Source organism: Lepidochelys olivacea (genome assembly GCF_965140295.1).
Source record: "Lepidochelys olivacea isolate rLepOli2 genome assembly, chromosome: 3".
NCBI lineage: Eukaryota > Metazoa > Chordata > Testudines > Cheloniidae > Lepidochelys > Lepidochelys olivacea.
Window position 1 is genome coordinate 37,426,710 of NC_140413.1, and position 23,589 is coordinate 37,450,298.

A 23,589-nucleotide genomic window follows, 5' to 3' on the forward strand; every position below is an offset into this window, starting at 1 on the left:
TTTTAAAACAAGATGCCTGTCTGCCCCTTGTTTTTATACTCCTGTTCCCCCTTTCAGAAGCATTTCCAGCAAGGCAACAGGCCTTCTTGTTTCTTTGCTAAAATGTAGATTTTTGCCCCTGCCCTCTCTCCTGCCACAGAATAGACATTTAGCAGGTAATGGTCCATCAGCCTTGTTTACACCTGGCTGAGGCATCAGCTTGCCCTCTGTCTAGGAGGAAAGGATTTAGCCACTCTCCAGACTTATCTGGAAAACACATTTATAGTCATAATATCATTGGCTATTAGCAAAGATGGTCAAGGATTTTGTTTATAACTTTATATATAATGCTGCCACATGCATTTTTGCCATATTACTGATCAGCAAATCATGAGTTTTTAAATGATACCTCACAAAGCATATCTTAGACAAATGTTATTACCATAGTGTGTAGGGTGTGAACACGGGTATATTCTATCACACTTATACAGTGTCATCTTTAACTATCTTGCCAAAAGCAAACTTTGCACTGCTTCCTACTGTTCAACTTCCCTCTGACATATGCACCAAGTACAAACCCTCAAATGCACAAGTCAGCCCCTCAGAAAAAAACAACACACGTTACACCATTATCATATCATATGACATCTGCAAGTCTTATCAGAAGCTCTGCAGAAATAGGCTCTTGACTGAAATGTTTAATCTCTACTCTTCCCTTATTTCCAAAAGTGCTGGAAATCCCTAGTCCCTTTTGTGTGCCATTTATTCTCTATGTTAGCATTCCAATGCACCCTCCATTCCTGGTGAGATGCAAAGAATCTGCTTCCTTCCTTTAATCCATATTGCCCTACTTTGTGACAATACAGGCCCCTCTCATATTTTATTTTTCATCTCCCCGTCCATGTATTTCTCCAATGCTCTTAACCTTTCCATCATCATATCAACCACGCTCCTCTGTGTAGTCAGTAGCCTCCTTATTTCTGCCGATGAAAGCTCTTTCCGCTCCTTATTCTCCTTCATTTCAGTCTAGCTTTTGACAATCTGGACCCTTCTATTCCCCTGAATTGTCCCTATAGCTTTGCAGGCATTTCTGTTCTATCTCACCCCACCCCCACAACACCATAACAGTCCTCCTCTTGATCTCATACACACATTTTCCCTCCCAATGCTTAGTATTTTTTACCACTGATGTTAGAACAACGATCTTGGTGCCATGTTATGCGTAATGGCATAATTTGCTTGTGAGTTATTTCTTTTTTAATACTTGTTCATTAAGCAAACACAAATAATTACATTAATATTTAGAGAGCATCCGCCATGCAAACACCCCAGGATGTTGCACAAAACCAATATAAAATGCATACAATAAAATATTAATAAACTACATTTTATTAAGAGCTTATTACATTTGCTGTAAAAATTGGCACCAATTTTGAAGCTTTAGTGCAGGATGAAAATTAATCTAATAAATGAGGAGTAGAAATAATTGAAACTACTATATTGCATCTGCAATATTACACACACAGACAATGGGTCTGGTTCACCTCTCGCTGGTATAAATCTAGAGTAACTCAGCTTAAGTCAGTGAACTCAGCACTCCATGGCAGGAGCAATCAAAAAAAAAAAATCTGGGAGAGCCATCTAGTCACAAATGCACAGTCCTGAACTAAAACACAACAACAAAAGCTGTGCTAATATTGTCAATTATGTAGGTTGTGTGAGAGGGGTTAGGAGGTGACAAAATTCCAAAACAGAACTGCTGCAAAACGTGGGGAAAAAAACTTGAAACATTTCAAGTGTTTTTATTTATAACTCAGCTATTTTGAATGGCTCTTGTCATGCAGAAGGAGACTTCGCCGATTTGGAAGGCATGAGATGCACTGTCCTAGGGTTGGGGGTTCCACGACCACCGCTCCCAAGAGAAAGAGGAGGGTGGTGGTGATCGGGGACTCTCTCCTCAGGAGGACTGAGTCCTCTATCTGCCACCCCGACCGGGAAAACCAAGAAGTCTGCTGCTTGCCAGGAGCTAGGATTCACGATGTGACGGAGAGACTGCCAAGACTCATCAAGCCCTCGGATCGCTACCCCTTCCTGCTTCTCCATGTGGGCACCAATGATGCCGCCAAGAATGACCTTGAGCCAATCACTGTGGACTATGTGGCTCTGGGAAGAAGGATAAAGGAGTTTGAGGCACAAGAGATCTTCTCGTCCATCCTCCCCATGGAAGGAAAAGGCCTGGGTAGAGACTGTCGAATTGTGGAAGTCAATGAATGGCTACGCAGGTGGTGTCAGAGAGAAGGCTTTGGATTCTTTGACCATGGGATGGTGTTCCAAGAAGGAGAAGTGCTAGGCAGAGATGGGCTCCACCTAACGAAGAGAAGGAAGAGCATCTTCACAAGCAGGCTGGCTAACCTAGTGAGGAGGGCTTCAAACTAGGCTCACCAGGGGGAAGGAGACCAAAACCCTGAGGTAAGTGGGGTAGTGGGATACTGGGAGGAAGCACGAGCAGGAGCGCACGAGAGGACAGGGCTCCTGCTTCATACTGAGAAAGAGGGACGATCAGCGAGTTATCTCAAGTGCCTATACACAAATGCAAGAAGCCTGGGAAACAAGCAGGGAGAACTGGAAGTCCTGGCACAGTCAAGGAATTATGATGTGATTGGAATAACAGAGACTTGGTGGGATAACTCACATGACTGGAGTACTGTCATGGATGGATATAAACTGTTCAGGAAGGACAGGCAGGGCAGAAAAGGTGGGGGAGTTGCATTGTATGTAAGGGAGCAGTATGACTGCTCTGAGCTCTGGTATGAAACTGCAGAAAAACCTGAGTGTCCCTGGGTTAAGTTTAGAAGTGTGAGCAACGAGGGTGATGTCATGGTGGGAGTCTGCTATAGACCACTGGGCCAGGGGAATGAGGTGGACGAGGCTTTTTTAAAAAAAAACACACAAAAAAGAAGCTTACAAGAAGTGGAAGATTAGACAAATGACCAGGGAAGAGTATAAAAATATTGCTCGGGCATGCAGGAGTGAAATCAGGAAGGCCAAATCACACCTGGAGTTGCAGCTAGCAAGAGATGTCAAGAGTAACAAGAAGGATTTCTTCAGGTATGTTAGTAACAAGAAGAAAGTCAAAGAAAGCGTGGGCCCCTTACTGAATGAGGGAGGCAACCTAGTGACAGAGGATGTAGAAAAAGCTAATGTACTCAATGCTTTTTTTGCCTCTGTCTTCATGAACAAGGTCAGCTCCCAGATTACTGCACTTAGCAGCACAGCATGGGGAGGAGGTGACCAGCCCTCTGTGGAGAAAGAAGTGGTTCTGGACTATTTAGAAAAGCTGGACGAGCACAAGTCCATGGGGCTGGATACGCTGGATCCAAGAGTGCCAAAGGAATTGGCAGATGTGATTGCTGAGCCATTGGCCATTATCTTTGAAAACTCATGGCGATCCGGGGAAGTCCCGGACAATTGGAAAAAGGTTAAGGAAAGGAAAATGGTAGTGCCCATCTTTAAAAAAGGGAAGAAGGAGGATCCTGGGAACTACAGGCCAGTCAGCCTCACCTCAGTCCCTGGAAAAATCATGGAGCAGGTCCTCAAGGAATCCATTCTGAAGCACTTAGAGGAGAGAAAAGTGATCAGGAACAGTCAGCATGGATTCACCAAGGGCAAGTCATGCCTGACTAATCTAATTGCCTTCTATGATGAAATTACTGGTTCTGTGGTTGAAGGGAAAGCAGTGGACGTGTTGTTCCTTGACTTTAGCAAAGCTTTTGACACGATCTCCCACAGTATTCTTGCCAGCAAGTTAAAGAAGTATGGGCTGGATGAACGGACTATAAGGTGGATAGAAAGTTGGCTAGATTGTCGGGCTCAATGGGTAGAGATCAATGGCTCCATGTCTAGTTGGCAGCCAGTATCAAGTGGAGTGCCCCAGGGGTCGGTCCTGGGGCCGGTTTTGTTCAATATCTTCATAAATGATCTGGAGGATGGTGTGGATTGCACACTTATAAAGTTTGCAGATGACACTAAACTGGGAGAAGAGGTAGATACGCTGGAGGGTAGGGATAGGATACAGAGGGCCCTAGACAAATTAGAGGATTGGGTCAAAAGAAATCTGATGAGGTTCAACAAGGACAAATGCAGAGTCCTGCACTTAGGACAGAAGAATCCCCTGCACCGCTACAGACTAGGGACCGAATGTCTCGGCAGCAGTTCTGCAGAAAAGGACCTAAGGGTTACAGTGGACGAGAAGCTGGATATGAGTCAACAGTGTGCCCTTGTTGCCAAGAAGGCCAATGGCATTTTGGGATGTATATGTAGGGGCATTGCCAGCAGATCGAGGGATGTGATCGTTCCCTTCTATTTGACATTGGTGAGGCCTCATCTGGAGTACTATGTCCAGTTTTGGGCCCCACACTACAAGAAGGATGTGCAAAAATTGGAAAGAGTCCAGCGGAGGGCAACAAAAATGATTAGGGGACTGGAACACATGACTTATGAGGCGAGGCTGAGGGAACTGGGATTGTTTAGTCTGCAGAAGAGAAGACTGAGGGGGGATTTGATAGCTGCTTTCAACTACCTGAAAGGAGGTTCTAAAGCGGATGGATCTAGACTGTTCTCAGTGGTAGCTGATGACAGAACAAGGAGTAATGGTCTCAAGTTGCAGTGGGGGAGGTTTAGGTTGGATATTAGGAAAATCTTTTTCACTAGTAGGGTTGTGAAACACTGGAATGCGTTACCTAGGAAGGTGGTGGAATCTCCTTCCTTAGACATTTTTAAGGTCAGGCTTGACAAAGCCCTGGCTGGGATGATTTAGTTGGGAATTGGTCCTGCTTTGAGCAGGGGGTTGGACTAGATGACCTCCCGAGGTCCCTTCCAACCCTGATATTCTACGATTCTATGGTGCTGTGAGATCTATCTTTATCATCCAAAAATTTCCACCTTTAACAAAAATAGTTAAATAAATTTTTTATTCAACAAGACAAACATAGTAAAATATTTCATGACAATTGGCATGACCTTTGCATGCATATCACTCTTCCTTTTGAACTATACTAGTCTTACAGTCCATAAGCTGAACATATAGTATGGTTACATTACTGTGAGGGTCTAGCAAGTCTTTACTGCTTATATTTGAATTGTGATTTTTCCAAAGGCTTATAACTTAGCCAAATTTGGGTAGATTTGCACAGGGGACAGCAAAAAATACATCCATGACTCAGAGGTCCGCCCCCGCAAAATTTCAAAACCTGGGTGCACTAGAACTTTTCAAAGTAAAGGTTGCCAGAATTTATTAATATGGGCAAAACAATGTATTTGTCCCTAGCCCCTCATTCTTTGAAGCGGCTGAACTGGTCTGGGTAAAATCCCCGCCCCTCCCCCCTCAAAATCAGCGTGAAGCAGACACCTGGCATAGAAAATTTCAGCTCAAATGATTAAAGTTTGGCAAAGTTATAAGGAACTGTAAACAGGGTCTTATAATGGGGAGTGTTGGGAAAGCTAAATAATAAGCAATGTCACCAGCCTTACCTATAATTTAAACAGTTCGATAGCATTTCTTGATTTATAACTCCACTATCTTCTTAAAGTAGGCAATAGCTGTCAATAGTTCAACTTTATGGCAAATTGATCAACCACACAAGTCCTTAAAAAACAGGCAGTTGAGTTTCCTTCCTATTGGAGCTAGAGTTTAAGACTAGCAATAGTTACAGCAATATTTAATAGTTTTCTTCCTCTGATGAAGGTGAATTTATCATTTCAAAGTGATAAATGGAGATCATTAGAAACTTCCTGTTATCTTGTAATGCCTTACAGTAAATCTGTATTACAACATAGTATATTGTGATTCTGCCTTATACTGCAGTAATATTATTCACCCATCCCTTTGAAAATATGTTGTGATGTTGAAGAAAGAGAAGGCAAGCAAGAAAAGCTGAAGACCTAGTCTGGAAAATCTCATTGTTATACCTGTAAACAGTTTTGCATTAGCCACTGGCAGTGACAGTGACACAAATAGTTTGTCAATGAAATATCTTTGTGATTCTCAATCATTGCTGAATCTGTGTTGTCATTTGTTTTCTGCTGCCTGCATACTTTCATGGTTCTATTTGTTCTTATGCCTTAGGAAAGTTATTTTTTCCATGCACCCTGACAATTATGTCCTTTTTAACTGCTGTATTCATAAGAAGAAGCTATGGGTTTTTTTTTATAATCTATATTTACCTGTTTGCTCAGTATTTCTTCTTGTTCTGATGTTTAGTATGAAAAACATTCAAAATAAAGTATTTTTTCTCTCGTGTTCCTTTACAAATGAGAAATTAATATATAAAATCCATCTTCTTGGGAGTGGCTGGTATTAGTCTAAAGGAGAGGAATATCTGAAAGGAGTAGCAACGGAAGAAACAGTCTGATTTGCAGGGCAATAGTGAAATAGTTAAAATTAGATCACCTGACAGCACTACAAATGAGACCTCTTTTTCTGAAAATGCAGTTAGAGTTGTCATTGATATGAAAAATATTCAGAGACATTTTTGCAGGTGCTGTACAAATCGGTAAGCTGCAAAGTCACCTTGAAAATTGTATAAATAGATAACTGGCATTAAGACCTTGTATCTTAAAGATGAAGCTTGTGCAGGCATCACTAATTATGAATAGCAGCAGAAAGGACAGTCAGAAATATTGCAACATCTTGGTCTAAGTACAATTGTCATGTTTGAATCCTTATTTCGTAGCACATAGATTCATTTTATTTACCTATTCCTAATTCCAGGACAGAGAGTTCCAAATCAAGAAATTTAAAAATATCTAAAGGTTAGCATGTAAAAGAAGTACGGTTAATTCAGATGAGTACCATGGAAGGAAATGATCATATTTTAAGTATATGTGCCAATGGCTAAACATGCAACATGTATAGATGGGATAAAATATGAATAATTAAACTGGAGGAAGTATTTCTATTCTTATATTTCACTTAATAATATTCTAGAATAAAAAAAATAACTGTTTCTGACTTCCTCTGTGTTTTTTCTTTAATTAAATACGTAAAGCATCTTTTTCAGATTTTCAAAAGCAAAATGTGATGCACTTTTGCAACAGATATTATCTCCAGGTTTAATTGCTTTAGTGACACTACAAGAAAGGGGGTAGAATAAAATGAAACATAATTTGGAACATGATATTAAATGGTGATATGTACTGCCAAGAGTCTAAACAAATGTGTAATGCAGTATTGTAATAGTTATGGAAGATCTTTGTACCAAAAGTGCAGAACAGTCTGGCATAGATATATCTGGATCATTCCATCTGCTTCTTAATTAGCTTTTTAAAAAAATGTAAGTACAAAGAAGTACATTGTATCTGTTCATTATCTTCTAAAATGTTGTAAAATAATTACATGCAGAGTAGTATCTGAGGACCATTGGCAAGATCCTAAACAGAAGAAAGAAAAGTTAATATTAATTTCACATCTAAATCTAGGCCATGATTCAGCAAAATTCATGCTAAAATGTGCTGCTGATTTGGGACTCTAGTGGCTTTCTTCAGAGGACGGGGGCTGATTAATGATATAACGATACAAGTATATTGCTGCTTTCATCCAAAAATTGCAACGTGATTCTCATACTTTACAGATGATGGCCCTGATCTGCAATGGGTAGGGTGTTTGCTCTCATGGATCCAACTGCCGGTTAAGCACCTATTTATTGTTCATGTACAGCAATGCCTTTGCTCCACCTTTGCTGAAAACCTCACCCATTCCTCTAGCTCTTCTTGCTTTGACTATTATAATTCCCTTTTGTATGGTGGCCTAAAGTCCCTGCTACCCAATTTGTATACAATAACACTGCCTGCTTTCTCATATGGACAAAGAAAATGTATCATCCGTTATCTGAAAACAATTCTACTTCCCATTTATTTCTGGATCCATGGATTTACTCCAGCCTAATGCTATCTTTCTGCTGATATCTCTGGGTCTCCTGTATCTAACAAATTCTTCCTCCTCTGGCTCTTCCCAGGGAAAGGAAAAGAGGTTCAGTTGATATTTGGTTTCAGGGGTGGGTGATACATTTTGCTTTATCTGTATCTGTTTATTCATTCCTATTTCTGAGTCAAGCATTTTATTTGCTTATTTATTTGCATTTACTATTTTCTGCATCCCTCCAAAAATGTGCTTCAAAACTTGCTAGCACATCCATTTTTCATGCCCTTAGCCTAAATATGAGCAGCTGGTCAAATAAAAATGTCAAACAGCAAACCACCAAACAGTACCCTCTGTTTTACAGATGTATTTTTGGAGGCCCACTGAAAACCTGGCCTAAAATTACATTTTGGGGATTAAACACTGGCCCTATAGAACTCAGTGGGAACACTCCCATCAACGTCAATGGGACAGGATTTCACTGCTGTTTTGAGACACATTATACCTTATCAGCTGGTTCAACTAATATATTGGGCTGTGAAGTCTTCATTTCATGGTGTTTTTTGCTATTTGTTTCCACAGATAGATGTGTTCTATCCTTTAACATGTTTGATTGAGCTGATTCATTAGCAGACTGCGTCCTGTTTAAAACAAACATGTTATTATCAAACTGCCACAATTCATCATGAAATCAAAATATATGTCCTAAACCAATAAATAGTTATTGGGAACTATTTTTTTCATAACTATGAGATCAAACCTCAAGTCTGACTCAAACCTGTGAGGGCAAAGAAATATATAACAACTTCCAAACTTCAGAATAAAAGACATTTTAAAAAGGAGAAGAAGTGGACTTTTTATTTCTATTTTAAGATGCTGATGATTCAGTACAGCACTTAAGCATGTGCTTATATTTTGGCACATTTTTAAGTGCTTATTGCCTGAATAGGGATGTTTCTCTGAATCAGCATTTAACTAATTAGCTGGTGGGGGAGGAGGGAATCACAAAAGGCAATTGAGGTGCAGGGGTTGCAAGCTGTTGACAATTTTATTACAGTTCTAAAGCACAGATAATAAAATGTCCAAAAAAACTTTGGGATGGCCAAAACCTTCAAAGTCTGTCAGATCAAATGTAGTAGTCGTGGCAATAGATGTAACATAAATTTTTGCTCTGACTTATTGTGAATGTGAAGGTGTCATGACATTTTTAGACTTTGAATAAGGGGTTAATAACTTGAAGAAGCTTGAGCAACATGCTATATATAGACTGCCACACATGCTTCTCTGGCAGATAGGTATCATTATTCACATCCAGCTTCCCTCCCACTCCCAGTTTGGTTCTGTTTTGCAAAGGCAGGATTTAACCCACACCTGAGTTCCCCCTGCTTTTTTTGGGGTGGAAAACATATTTTGCATTTCTCCTAAATTCTAATCTATTGGAATACATAAATGGATGCAACAGTACTGAACAAAACTGAGATTTGCACTTGAAGCAGGAAATAGTATTTCACACTTCAATAACTGAACTTTGTCTCCAAATGTTATCCATTAAGCCCCCAGTCCCGCACGCTGACCTGCATAGGAGGATTCCTGCCCTTTTGTGGTGCCTCACTGAATTCAACAGGCTTCTGCACAGCTGCAGGGACCACCTGTGCAGCTCAGCTTGCAGGACTGGGCCCTAACTCTTCAAGGGGCAACTCTCCATAATAATTTCTCCTCCAACATTTATTAACTATGGCAGAGAAAACATTGAAAAAAACACCTTTGAGCAATTTCATCCACCTTTTCCATTTCCTGTCACTAGACAACCATCAGCAAACACAGGCGCAGCATCTGATGATGTCTCACAGATGAGCCACATTTCAAAGTCATGTGTTATGTCACCAAAGGCAGGGCTGTGACAGCTAGATAGCCTTATTCATTACAAAAGAGTGCTGGTGTTCAAATTAGTGACCTTAAATGAAAGCATCTGACACCCCTTCTCAGCCTCCTAAGTAATCGACTTCTTCCAAGTAAATATTGTAAACATGTGTGAAAGGCATCTGCAGCTACAGAGAAGTTACGAAAAAGATGTTGGTAAGAGCACTCAGCTGCAATAAACGTGCATTTGGAGCTGGGATTTAGAACAATGCTATTGGAGGCTGCTGATGAAGCATTGCTAATTCATCACCTGTACAATCTTCCGGTTGCATTTTGGCTATTAAGCATGCTGCGAATGTAAGTGGGTCAAATGTAAATTAGCACAGTGCAAGTGGTACATTGTTCCTTTCCTCTGAATCATCCAAATGGAGATATGCTTTATATGATCCACAGGGCAGTCAAAAGATTTAATCCCGTGAAGTGTCCGCTTATCATCATTGCCCATTATCTGACAGGTGGATGAATATAAGAAGGCAAAGGAGGCTTATGGGAAAACAATAGAATGATACATTTGAAAATGGTGCTATGTGAACTATTCACATCATATTTTGACAGGAACAGAGTTAAACAGAGCATTCCTCCAGCCCTACGTTCACTCACACACTGCATTATATGGCCCAAACACCTAGTGTTTGAGAATGACACCTGGCAAAGGTATCAGTGACTAATGCTATCGAGATCATTTCTGAAATATATTTGGCAAATATCACTTTTTATCCATAAAGAATGGACTAAACCGTGAAAGTCTAACATAAAGATCAAGCATCAGAGGGGTAGCCATGTTAGTCTGGATCTGTAAAAGCGGCAACTTGTAGACTAACAGAGGTATTGGAGCATGAGCTTTCGTGGGTGAATACCCACTTTGTCGGATGGCATCCGACGAAGTGGGTATTCACCCATGAAAGCTCATGCTCCAATACGTCTGTTAACATAAAAATGTCTCTTCTCTTCTGAGGGCCTGATCCAGGGTCAATGGGTATTGGATCAGAATCCCCTTTCGTAAGCGTAACTCCAAGTGATTTTAACAAGAGTTACACTAATCAACAGGGAAAACAGATCCCATAGAGACTTATCGTCTCTTCTCTGGCAGGGAAGACATGAAGACATTACTGGTCATTCATGCAATGGATTCCCCCCCAGACGGGATGAAATTGTTTCTTTTGGACATTTACACTGTTGTGGTCACTGCCTTTAATTTGCCTGAAGACGAATAAATTAATTTGCTTCCAAAATGCCACTTAACCTTTCTGAGCACTGATATTTCCCTGGAGCTCTTCCGCTCAACTCCTTTCTTTATAACAGAAAGAGAGCAGCGCAAACAAAATGGGAGAGAAGGTGGTCAAGCTTGCACAGCCCGAGTACACAGTGTGCTTGGGGAAGGTCTGTGGGGAGCGAATGGAATGAATTCGTTTCCTACGGGTTATGGAGCAACAGCAGCACTTGTTCTTTTTGCGGTGGCTACTGCAGCCTCTGGGCTATGCCAGCCCAGACAGCTGCTGTGTTCTCCTAGCTTTGGAGAAGTGGGCCAGTGAATCCAGTTAGTTGCAGACCCCCTGGCCCTGCCCGTACCGTCTGTGTTATAGATCTCTACTGAGCATAGTCTTTACACTATTTATCGTGAAATATTCGTTATCTATCTGTACATAGCCAATGCTTTGCTTTCTTTAAAATAAAACCACGCCTAACCTGTGCACAATTTAATTCAAACTCCTTTTCTGTTGTATTTGCAGTAAAACTGAACATTTTTACGTTTCTTGTTGACTGGATGGTACATGAAAAATTGCCTTTTCCATAGGAGAAATGTGGAGAGGGTGTATCTTCTTCCCCATGTGGCATTGCAGTATTCAGTGTCGGCAAACAGGGGGCCAAATCCTCAGGTGCTATGACCTGGCATATCTTCGCTGACTTCTGCAGAGCTACCCTCATTTAAACCGGCTAAAGATTTGTCCTAGGGTGAGTGAATATGATGTATGTAGCAATGATTTAACTAGAGCTGGATGGAAATTTTCCTTCAAAATGTTTTCTATGAAAAATATAGTTTCCACAAAAATCAAAAGTTTAAGCACAAAAGTTTCATCTTTAAGTTGGGAAAACTTAAACAAAATATGTAGTTTTGGGCTGGGTCATCCCAAATTGAAACATTTTGATTTGGCAAACTGAGTCAAAACATTTTGTTTCCTGTCATTTTGCAATTAATCTGTGTCCACCTGAGCTGTCATGATGTCACATAGAAGATGACCATATTCTTCTCCCCAGCTAGTTACATCTCCCATGATGCATCACAGGTTCCCCTATGCTTGAACCTCCATGAGACATCACAGCCCGTGACTGCAATGCATCACATGAACTATAGTCTGGCTGGGAGCCCAACCCATAGAACAGAATGGGCACATGAGGAACCCAAACTACAACTCCTGTAAGGCAGTGTGGCAGGTCGGCAGATCCATTTCAATATCAAACCGCGTCAAAACAAAATATTTAAATTCTGCTCAACAATCCGAAATTAAATGCTTCAATTCATGAATATCAAAGCATTTCATTTCAATTGATAATATCAAAAGAAAATATTTTAGGATTTCTAAATTAATTGCAAATTCTTCTCAACTTTCTGATCTGTGAAAAATATTGATTTTTTTCTCCTGATTCAGACAAACTTTTTTTTCCAAAATATTGGAATTTCCTGAGACATGGAAATTCAATTTTTTGATCAGCTCCTGATTTAACACTATCAAAGCATATAACCTCGTGGTTAATTTAATAATATTTTATTTTCTCTTTTTCTATTATGTTTGATTTAAAAAGATGTTTTTCATAACAGCATCTAATGCCTATGTTACTACTTTTATAGGGGAAAAAGGTAACCCCCCCACCCTAAAATGGAGAAGGATAAAATTTAGGCACTTAGGAACTATCACCAAGATCATCAAAGGCAATAAGGCACCTAACTTCTTTTGAAATCAATGTTAGGTGCCTAAATACCTTTGAGTATCTGGACCTAGGTGCCTAAATCACTTTTGGACTTAGGCTCCTAAAACACTTATGTACTTTTGAAAATAAACTAAAATTAAGTGCTTCAATCATAATGATCAAGTATCAGTATAGTTACTCTATTTGTATAAGCCAGACAGTTCAAAGAGACTTTATATATTTCTGTTTTGTATGAAAGTTAAAGTAGGAGATCAAACTTTATTCACTACTAGCTATCCATGAATGATACAAGCCAATTTTCAGTCCAGTACTTTGGTGTGCTAAAATCATTCAGCCAATACATGAGAAAGATACTTTAGACAACATCTGCAGGAGAATGAGGTCAAAAAGGTGAAACAAGCACAAACCCTGTTGATTCAGGACTAGGGGAAAAGAGTAATCTGGTGCTCTAGATAAGTCTTAACTTATTGAACCAGCTGTCTTCCTGATATGGGAATTAGCCATGTGACAATAACCTTGGCTTGGCCTCATTACAGAGGATAATCTTATAAAGCATCACCACTAACCCTTTACAATTCTTGATCCACCAAGTTAATAGCCATTACTTACAATGTATAGTCCCAAGCAGACATGTACACTTGGCAGTGAATTTTGGGATTTAAGCACATCTCTGAATTGGGGATGGTGTGGAGCCGCATCGCCCTAGAGAATAATCAGGGAGGGTGCTGATAATATGTTCCTGTGAAACTCCACTGTAGCTCAGCTCCCCGAAAATACCCTATCCTCCGGCCTTTATAAACAGAGATCTAACTCATATGAAATTCAAGCAAGTGTAAACATGTTCTAAGTGACTTACCCAAGCCATACAGCACCTGATTTGTCAGGTATTGTAGGAACACTAAGATGACTTTTGTGACAGCATTTCCTGCTACACTTAGTAGCGAGATACCCCTGTCGTTGTTGCAATTGCCATTTTCGCAATTGCCATCTGAATAGGTTGGAAGATGGATGCATACCCAAGGACATGCTTCATGGGGATCTATCAGAAGGAACAAGAACAACAGGATGTCCCAAACTTTGTTATAAAGACACATGCAAGTGAGATATGAAGGAATTTGGAATTGATCCTGACCAATGGCAAATCTTGGCAAGTAATCATAACAAGTGGTGCCATCATCTCCATCAGGTTATCAAAGTCCATGACAGAAGCTGGCTCCTACAGCTTGGCAAGAAAAGAGCCCACAGGAAGCAAGCAGCTCCCAACCAAGATACGTACATTTGCCATAACTGCCAAAGATCATGCAAATAAGAACATAAGAGTGGCCATATTGGGTCAGACCAAAGGACCATCTAGCCCAGGTCTCCTGTCTTCCGACAGTGGCCAATGCCAGGTGCCCCAGAGGGAATGAACAGAACAGGTAATCATCAAGTGATCCATGCCCTGATGCCCATTCCCAGCTTCTGACAAACAGAGGCTAGAGACACCATCCCTGTCCATGCTGGCTAATAGCCACTGATAGATCTATCCTCCATGAACTTATCTAGTTCTTTTTTTAACCCTGTTATAGTCTTGGCTTTAACAACATCCTCTGGCAAGGAGTTCCATAGGTTGATTGTGCGTTGTGTGAAAAAATACTTCCTTTTGTTTGTTTTAAATCTTGGATTGGACTATTCAGTCACTTGAGACATTGCAAACCCATCTGCATCATAGTATACAATTCCCACTGTCTCTCGCAGACAAAAGGATGCCAACAACAGTACCAGAGACTGTATCCCAGGGGTTCTTGGTCTCAGTCCCATGATGGGTACAGCAATATTCCAGAACAAAGGTAGTTTCCTAGTGTGAAAACTACCTTCCCTAACACAGTAACATTCTCTCTTTCATTTACATTTCACATGTTTGGTAGGGAAAAAATAACCAAAGTCATATTCTTCATCAAAGGCTTTGGGAATAATTTCAAATAATATTTTTTAAAAGTGCTCCATGCTTCTGAAGTACTTATTGTCTCCCTCCACACCTCATTGCTTTTGGAATTTACTCTATGACTGCATTTCAATGCTGTTAAAAGCAGTTATTTTCTATCAAATACATGAGTTTTCTTTTCTCCTTCTTAGAGCACTTCTGAATCCTGTTTTTTCCAAGGTCTACAAGTCTCTACCCCCCAGAATAAAGACATTTAATTAATCTCTATATTATGATTAATTTAGGCTCTGATCCTTCTCATGACCTATATATGTGGTTAACTTTAAGCACACAAGTATTCTCATGGACTTAATTTAGGTGACTTCTATGGGACCACCGTCAAATTCAGATCTAGGCTTGACATAACTCAACTTTTAAGCATTTTTAGATCTCTAGCTTTGTTTAGTGGCCCTCGCTAAAAGAGATATTCCTGTATAAAATACTGCAATGTTTGTTCAAAGTAAGGGGCTATATGATATAATCACTAGATCCCCACCTCACATGCTACTAATAACTGCATCCCATCTTTCCTCCATGCACTTCCCTTGCCCACAATATTTTCTTCTATTGACTTTTTATTAATATCAGTTAAGCTCTAAACTATACAAGATATAAAAAAGAGACAAACCTTGCGCTGGAAACCTTACTGTTCTAAATTACACAAGTGGCGAAGATGTGATGAACTGGGAAGACCAGAGGAAATAACTTGGGAGTAATGTTTTTTAAATGTTCAGTTTGTTCATTACAAATTCTCAAGAACCACTTAACTGTTTCTCAGTGATAATTTGAAAGATGTTAAACCTATTTTTCTGGCTAAATACCAACACGGGTGATTACATTCTCCTGTCTAATTCCTGCCTCCCATAGTTTCAATTGAACAAGTTTTTTTTTTCTTTTTTTTACTTCCCTTCCAAAAATATCCCTTGTGTAGATATGCTAGTTTAGAATGGTTGCTGTAATTATATTTACATCCCAGAGAGCAAAGGGGCCTTGGTGTGAATGAGAATCCGGCTCACGGTCTCTACAGGCTTGTCTATACTGCTCAGGAATGTGCACCAAAGAGGTGTAATTTCTAAAGTACACCAATGTGTTGCACATTAACTGGGCCATTTAGACCCGACTGAAAATTTCCTATTGCTATGTAGTAACAGGGAACTTTTAGTTCATGCCAGCAGGGTTTAAAAGGGTCAGTTAGTGTGTAACATGTTGGTGCCCTTTAGAAATCATACCCTGCTAGCGCTCATTGCTCTGCCATATAGACAAGCCCGAAGGGTTACTTTGTAAACATATAATTATTATTTCTTTTATTACATAAATTACCAGTCAGCGTCTGTTGTGTTTTGCAGTAAAGAAGATGATTTAGTAATAAATGATCTTAAATAAAACTCCCCACCTGTCCTAGCTGTATCCAGGGATTAGTTTCAGAGGAGGTTTCTTCTAGGGGCTTGTATGGCATTACAGTCTGTTATTGTAACAGGGAGAGAGAATGTTTAACATGAAAAGAGTGGAAGATTCTGAGAAATAGCCACAAGAAATACATTTGTTCTGGAAAAAGGAGAAAATAGGAAAACTGCTCTAGCATATTGTACATGGCTTATATTGTAAAAAAGCTTATCTTTGAAAAAAAGATTATTTCTGTTATACGGTCAAGTTCAATGTCTGCAAGGTAAAATTGCAAAGTGGCCTTTCCAGCATATTTTCTAATTTGATAGTTCATGGCTCAGTAATCTTTAGTCATTCATGATGATCTGTTGCTTTTCCTTTTATTTTACTCCTTCTTTTTCCATTTGGGTTTCCCCACTGATCATATATACAGAACACCTTCTGTTTATACAGCACATTTTATCCCAATAGATTTTAAAGAGGCTGCATGTGCATATTGCTGAAATGTAGCCTACTTGAGGATGGAAATAAAGCAACCAATCTGCATCTCAGTTTTACACAGCAGGATTCGTAGGAGGGGAATTGACTAACAATTAACGGATCTCAAAAATAGAATATAGATAAGCAAGTTGTAACTGTAGTACCCCCAAACCCAACCTTTTTTTCCCAGGGGATTGCCTTAGCACTCATTTTCTTGTGAAAATAACCATAGGACGGGGTTCTCAAACTAGGGGTCGGGACTCCTCAGGGGGTCACGAGGTTATAACTTGGGGGTGGGGGTTGGAGCTGTCAGCCTCCATCCCAAACTCCGCTTTGCCTCTAGCATTTATAATGTTATTAAATATATTTAAAAGTGTTTTTAATTTATAAGGGGGGTCGCACTCAGAGGCTTGCTATGTGAAAGGGGTCACCAGTACAAAAGTTTGAGAAACACTGCTCTAGAGGCTGAGAAATGATAGAGGAAGGAGAATCTTGGCCAGCAGTTGTGCTCTCTCCAAACAACCACCTATCATAAATGTAGAAAAACCTGTAGAGCACGAATTGGACTCCTCAGCCATCTTAAGTCTCATCAGTGAGAGCCTGTTCCCCTTGGCAGACATCAGCTTCATATTGAGGGATGGCCGATTATACTGGAGGTGCTGAAAGCCATTGAATAAAATTGTTAACCCTGTATATGAGGGAAACCACTTCAAGCCAGGGGGTGCTGCTGTACCCCGCAGTACCCCTAGTTCCAGCACCCCTGCCATAAGTTCTATTATGACCACAAGTGGCCAAAGCCTTGGTCTCATGTCATCCATATCCCCTCACATCCCATGGTGAATGTAGCTAAGATTCTGTTTTCTATGTACTGTGCCTTTAATTGTAAGAAGTATGTCTGCTGGAGAAAGGATTAGGAAACTTTCAGAATGGACAATCTTACAGAGTGAAGGTTACACTTTCTCTTATGGAGCTTGTGTATTCATTCCATCTTCTGTTGTTGTCTTTGTTAATCTAAAACAAAAGTAACCATTTGGGTTAATGGACGACAAAGAAAATTGATTACAGGGTTTTCCATAACAAAAAAGCAAAGAACAAATATAAAATCTCCATGAGAGAGAAAACACAGCATGAGATCTCATTCTGTAAGATTCCCCCATCTTGAATCCCCTCATGTCCCTTACCTCTAATAAACTGATATATGGACTCCTGAATTTTAAAGGCGCAGCATGTGACAGATATTGCCACCACATGCAGTATCTTTAGGGGAATACCGTATTAACCTTATGAATGTTCTGCGTATTGTTTTGTTCTACTCCATGGGGGAGGGTTACCACAGCTCCTCCAGGAACTAAAAACAGTGGGGGTAATTACTGCCGTACCTGGGACTGCAGACAGTTCCAGATAAGTACCCCTCACTGGGGTAGTTTGCATATTCTGGTTCCAAGCAGTACCAGAAGGCCCAAAGAGACACAGAGAGAGGGCCTTCATTTTGATTCAACAACCTGACATGACCTTTTGTTTGAGTGGGGAGTGGAAGCAAATCCTGCAGAATGGCTGGAAGGCCTAGAACCTGCCAGCATTTCCATAAGATTGATTGGAGTGGGAGGGGGGAGGGGCTACTGGTAAAGTGTTTTACGTTTTATATGTTTTCTCTGTATGCTTTTGTCCTTAAATAAATGTACTCTGCCTTGACAGAGCTGTGTGATTACTTATAAACACTGGCATTCACTGGTCATAGCCCTTGAAGAGTGAAAAAAACAGCACAGGGGCTGGACATTAGTCAGACCTGCTGGGATTAACATAGTGAATTGCATGGGAGCTGTAGCCTGAACCCTGGTCAGAAGGGAGACAGGTCCCTCCCTGAAGAGCGGTGACAGAAATAGAGGTATGTTTACATTGCAATTAGATACCCACGGATGGCCTGTGAGATCTGACTCGGGCTCACAGGACTTGGGCTAAGGGGCAGTTTAATTGCAGTGTAGATGTTCTGGGACTTCCCACCTTGCATGGTCCTAGAGCCTGGGCAGCAGCCCGAGCCCGAACCTGAAACTCTACTCCACAATTAATTAGCCCTGCAACCCCAAGCCCCATGATCCCAAATCAGCTGGTATGGACCAGCCGCGGGTTTTTAATTGCAGGATAGACACAGCCCTAGAGGCCTGAGACTTGAGTGAGAATTTTTGGAGCAGACCATGAAGGGGGGGTTAAATGTGCAGTTACCCAGAACTGTACCACCGACCATAAAATAAAGAGTCATAGCTACATACATCACAGGTCACATGTTCAAAAATGTGTCGGAGTGAACAGTGCTACAACAACACAAATGCTACGGTCTTGGCCCTGTTGAACAAAATGGGAGTTGTGTCATTGTCGTCAATGGGGCAGGATTTCACACTAAAGTGTTAGTGCTCATTCCATGTTAAGTAGCTCTGCTGAATGAGTTCTGCTTTTATTTAAATAATATGGGAGAAGGATATAGTGGGACAGTTCACTCCGAAATGGTCTTAAATGGGTCAAAGCTCACTGTGACTAGAATAACTCTAAAATGTAACCACGAATCTGATCAAATTTTAGTTTACCATTGTCACGTATTTCCAGTAGTTTAAACTTAAGTTTAAACTTAAGATTTACATTTGAATTTAGACAAATACAGAAGTAGGTATCAGGACTTAATTCAGGTTATTAGTCAGAGCAGCCTCTGTAGCCTGGCACAGTTTAGCTGGTTTAAAAGATGTCTTAGCACTCAATTCCCCTGTGGCTACAAGCACTTCCACAATTTTTAAGGGGTCAGTAGCTCATACATTTGTATCAATACAGTATTTTGCTGCTGCATTTGCAGCTGATCACAAGCCCTGACAAAAATTATAATCACACAGTTATCTGGGCTAGAAAAAAACTAAAGACACATTCAGAACTACTCTCACTGAAAAATGCCCTTGAAGCAGCTGAGCAATTTGGATTTTGTCTAAAGACAGTAACACAGGACGGCTAAACGCTGAAAATTCTCATCACAGAAAGGGAAATGGTGAACAAGTTAATAATTCTTATAAGGTAATATTCTGTTTTTGTTGTAAAAAGTTGATTTAATTTCAATACTTCCTAGTTGACCAGGGGTGGTTATCATCTTGGTGAGAAATGTCAAAAAGTCCCTAAAGCATCATGGTGCACATAGACTTTGAGCTGTAACTCTCAGTCTCTCATTTACACAGGCAGCCATGGGATGTTTAATTAGCACAAAGGGTCAGAACCTTTGTTTTACATCTTGGCCAGATGAACAGTGCCCTCAGTCTTAGTTTATTTGCCTTGACTAATGTTCTGACGCAGTGAGCATGACAGTGTACATTATTCTATGAGCTCCTAGAAAGAGAGAGAAAAATTAATAAAATAATTTGCTTTCATTTCAAGTCAGTAATTAATCTAGATCTTAGACTTTTAGAGAGAGTGCTTTTCTAAACTAAGGAGGGGTAAATTCTGGTACGAAATAATGATGAAAGTGGTCCTCATCCAATATTGTTCACTTTGTAGGTCAGTTGCAATCCTCAATGCTCCCTTGATGAGGTCCAACAAATACTAATGTTTCCAGGGTCTCCAAAATGCTAATGCCCCCCTTTTTCTTGCAGCCTAATTCTGATTCATCAATCGTTATCAGCAAAGTGATAATATTAGTACTACCCTAATAAAGTATTAATAATTGAGAAACCCTGATTGGGGATCAGGGCCCCATCGTGTTAGGCACGCTGTACACATATAATAAAAAAAACCCAGTCTCTTCCACAAAGACCTTGCAGACTACTCTTATGATAGGACAACAACAGGTGGAGGAAATGGGTGGGGAGGAAGACGACAATAACTGTGATTAAATGCAGCACACTAAGTGCCTCCCCTTCTTCATGCACTCCACGATCAGCAGGATAAAGTTGTTCTGCAAAGCCACAAGGTGTAAAAATCACGTTTTTTGCATCGCATCCGCTAACAGACCGTGAAACAGCAAGCTGGAGAAAAGGCAGATTTGCTGACTTTTCAGAGTAAGTGCAGTGCTTATGATCTGTTAAGAAAAAGTTAGCACATGTGACTCCATTTTGGTTTGGGGCCCACCATTGTTTAAATGCCAGCACATCATACACCAGGAGGAGTAATCCTTAGATACTGAATTCCTGTGAAAATCCTCCTCCTTGTCTCCAGCCTGCCTTGACTCCCAGTATCTGGTTTTTGTCAGTCTCTAACTCCCTGTTTCTTGGCCTTGATGTGAGGCCTCCCATCCTGATAATAAAAGTTACTGATGCATGGCTTTAGGACCATGCTGTGTAATTCACATACTGGTATAGCACGAGGAATGCACCAAGCGGGGATAGGTGGTAGATAAGACAAGGGTTTGTTTATTGGCTAAGGTTTCCGATGCACGAGGGCAACATGCTTTGCTAAAAGGTATATAACCTTTGTATAATCTGCATTCAGGGTCCCCTCCTGGCTAGCAGGGGGGCACCACGCTCGAGCATAATAAACTTAGTGTCTTTTGGGAACTCTGCAGTTGTGGACTGTATTTCTGTGCCTCAGCCTAGATTCAAACTGTGCGTGACCTATCAGGTGTAATTCGTAGCATTGGTGTGCGTGTCCTATCAGGTATAATTCGTAGTACTTGTGTGCGTGTCCTACCAGGTGTAATTCGCAGCACTTGTGTGTGTGTCCTACCAGGTGTAATTCGTAGCACTTGTGTGCGTGTCCTACAAGGTGTAATTCGTAACAGATCCGAACTCCTTTACCTTGAATTGCTTGTGCATAAGTTAGCCCAACAGTAGCAATGTCTGAGCTTGTCTGTGTACAATGCGTCTATGGACCTGACATTTATATTTAAATAATTCTCTGTCACACTGTGTGTTAATAGGCTTCACAGGAGTCCATTGAAACACAACCTATTTTTCTGCTTCAAGTGCCTGTCTATCCTGTGGCTTTCTCACCTCCACTATCTATGGGGTCTGTTTTGATACACGTATAGGTATGATCCATTGTAAAGAGGCACATGGTGGTAACGTGACAATGCTTTCCTAGAAGATAGGCCTTCTTTACTTGCAGTGATATGTAAGCAGAACATCTTCAGCCGCTATTTATACTCTACTGAAATGGGCCTGCTACCTTGTGAGCGGGCAGAAAGCCATCCTTCTATCAGATGTGGATATTTCTGCTGCCAGTCAGGACCCTATGCATGGTAAGGGCAATAGTCCAATCTGGGAATCTTGCTGTTCACTGGGAGCTTCGGTGTTCAACAGTCATGTTGGCACCTCCCCTCCCCCCATCCAGTTCAGAACCAAAGTAAGTTTTGAAAAAATATAAACTACTGAAGCCAAATGTGCTGAGTTTATATCTCCAGTACATTGGGGTGGAAAAACAGTACAGTAAACAGGTCTCAGTTTCCCTTTAGCCTTCCAGTAGAAGCCACACAGATATGTTTAAAGTGGTTTTATTGATGATTTAGCTCCTTGATTCTCATTGGCTTGTGATTAGTATTAAATGTATAAGCATACAAGGCTTGTTTTCGCTTGGAATTTTTCTAAAGAAAAGTCTTAGGGTAGTCATGGTGAAAATGGCATTTGTCATGGAAACACAATAAAATGTCAAGTGGATTTTATTTTTCCATTGCAATTTTATGATAGTGAACAAATACGAAGAAACTTAGTAGTTGCCCTATATTATAGACAACATTTGTAAATACAATCTAATGCTCCAATCTTGTTTGAATGTATATCTTTTGTTTTGATTTAATGTTGTGTAAGAAAGAAACCTTCCTACCCCTTAAAGCAGGGGCTCTCAAACTGGGGGTTGAGAGCCCTCAGGGGGTCCTCAGGTGAGTTATTACTTGGGGGGTTGCAAGCTGTCAGCCTCCACCCAAACCCCACTTTGCCTCCAGCATTTATAATGGTGTTAAATATATAAAAAGTGTTTTTAATTTATAAGGGTCGGGGAGGGTCGCACTCAGAGGCGTGCTATGTGAAAGGGGTCACCAGTACAAAAGTTTGAGAACCATTGCCTTAAAGGAATAATAGGTGTCTCAGAGTACACTATTCTTTGTATCACCCCAATATTTTTTGCTGATTTGATGCTCTTCCTTAGCCTCCTTTGCAGCCCAGAGTTTAGCTTGCAACTCTCAAGTTTCTCAGTGAAATGAATTCATCTGTTTATTTACAAGCACATCAACCCACCCACTTGAAAAATCCCAAATGTCAAAAGTCATGGATTTTTTTTTTTCATCAAAACCTGAAAATAACAATGTCTAGGGCTCCCATGACACCTATGGCAAAACTGCTAACTTAAACAAAGGCAGCATTTTTGTCATGGGCTTGACAAATGTGTCAAATGTCATGCTTCTTGTCATCCCCAGTCAGCTGGGTTTCCTACTGCTACAGGGTGCAATGTTGAGACTGCTGGCCAACTGGAGAGCCTGCTGTGATTAGTCAGTGCTTTCAGCATCATACCTATTGCAGTGCAGTAAGGAAAGTTCATTCTATTTCTTCCCTTTGATTTATAGCAGTATTTAAAGAAATGTCTTATATAGGCTCTGTGCCTTTGACACAGAAAGGTAACAAGATTACAGAAAATGCAGCAGTCTGTTCTTGCCCTAAAGCCCAGATTAAAAATGAAAGCCAATTAAAGCCATGAGTGGCCACTGATAGTTTTTTCATATTGAATGGCTTTCACAGGGTCCTAGGCCTGAGCTCCAAAATGTGAGCAAAATTTACTGTGACAAATACAAGTCTCTAGCAGTGGTGTACCATTCAATACTTTCAAAGAATGCACAATAAACACAGAGTAGGATGCAAGTGAGTGTGCAAAAAAAAGTACTGCTTTTATGAAGGCAACTGAAAAAAGGGATTTTGGCAGGATAAATTGTGTTCCTAACTGAGGTATGTCTAAATGCTAGCATTTAAATCTACAATTAAATGTGGGCACAATTTTATGCAACGAGGACAGTTTTAAAAACCAGGCCTTTAGTATTTCAGTTTCCCATTGGGAAAATGTGGATGATAAT

General features: G+C 40.4%; 1 protein-coding gene across 1 annotated transcript in view; it reads right to left on the minus strand.

Annotated features, from left to right (window-relative positions):
* Positions 1–23,589, minus strand: part of TPO (thyroid peroxidase) — a gene marked incomplete at both ends in the record, with an annotated part of 200,136 nt that overhangs the window by 125,528 nt on the left and 51,019 nt on the right. The window lies entirely within an intron of this gene.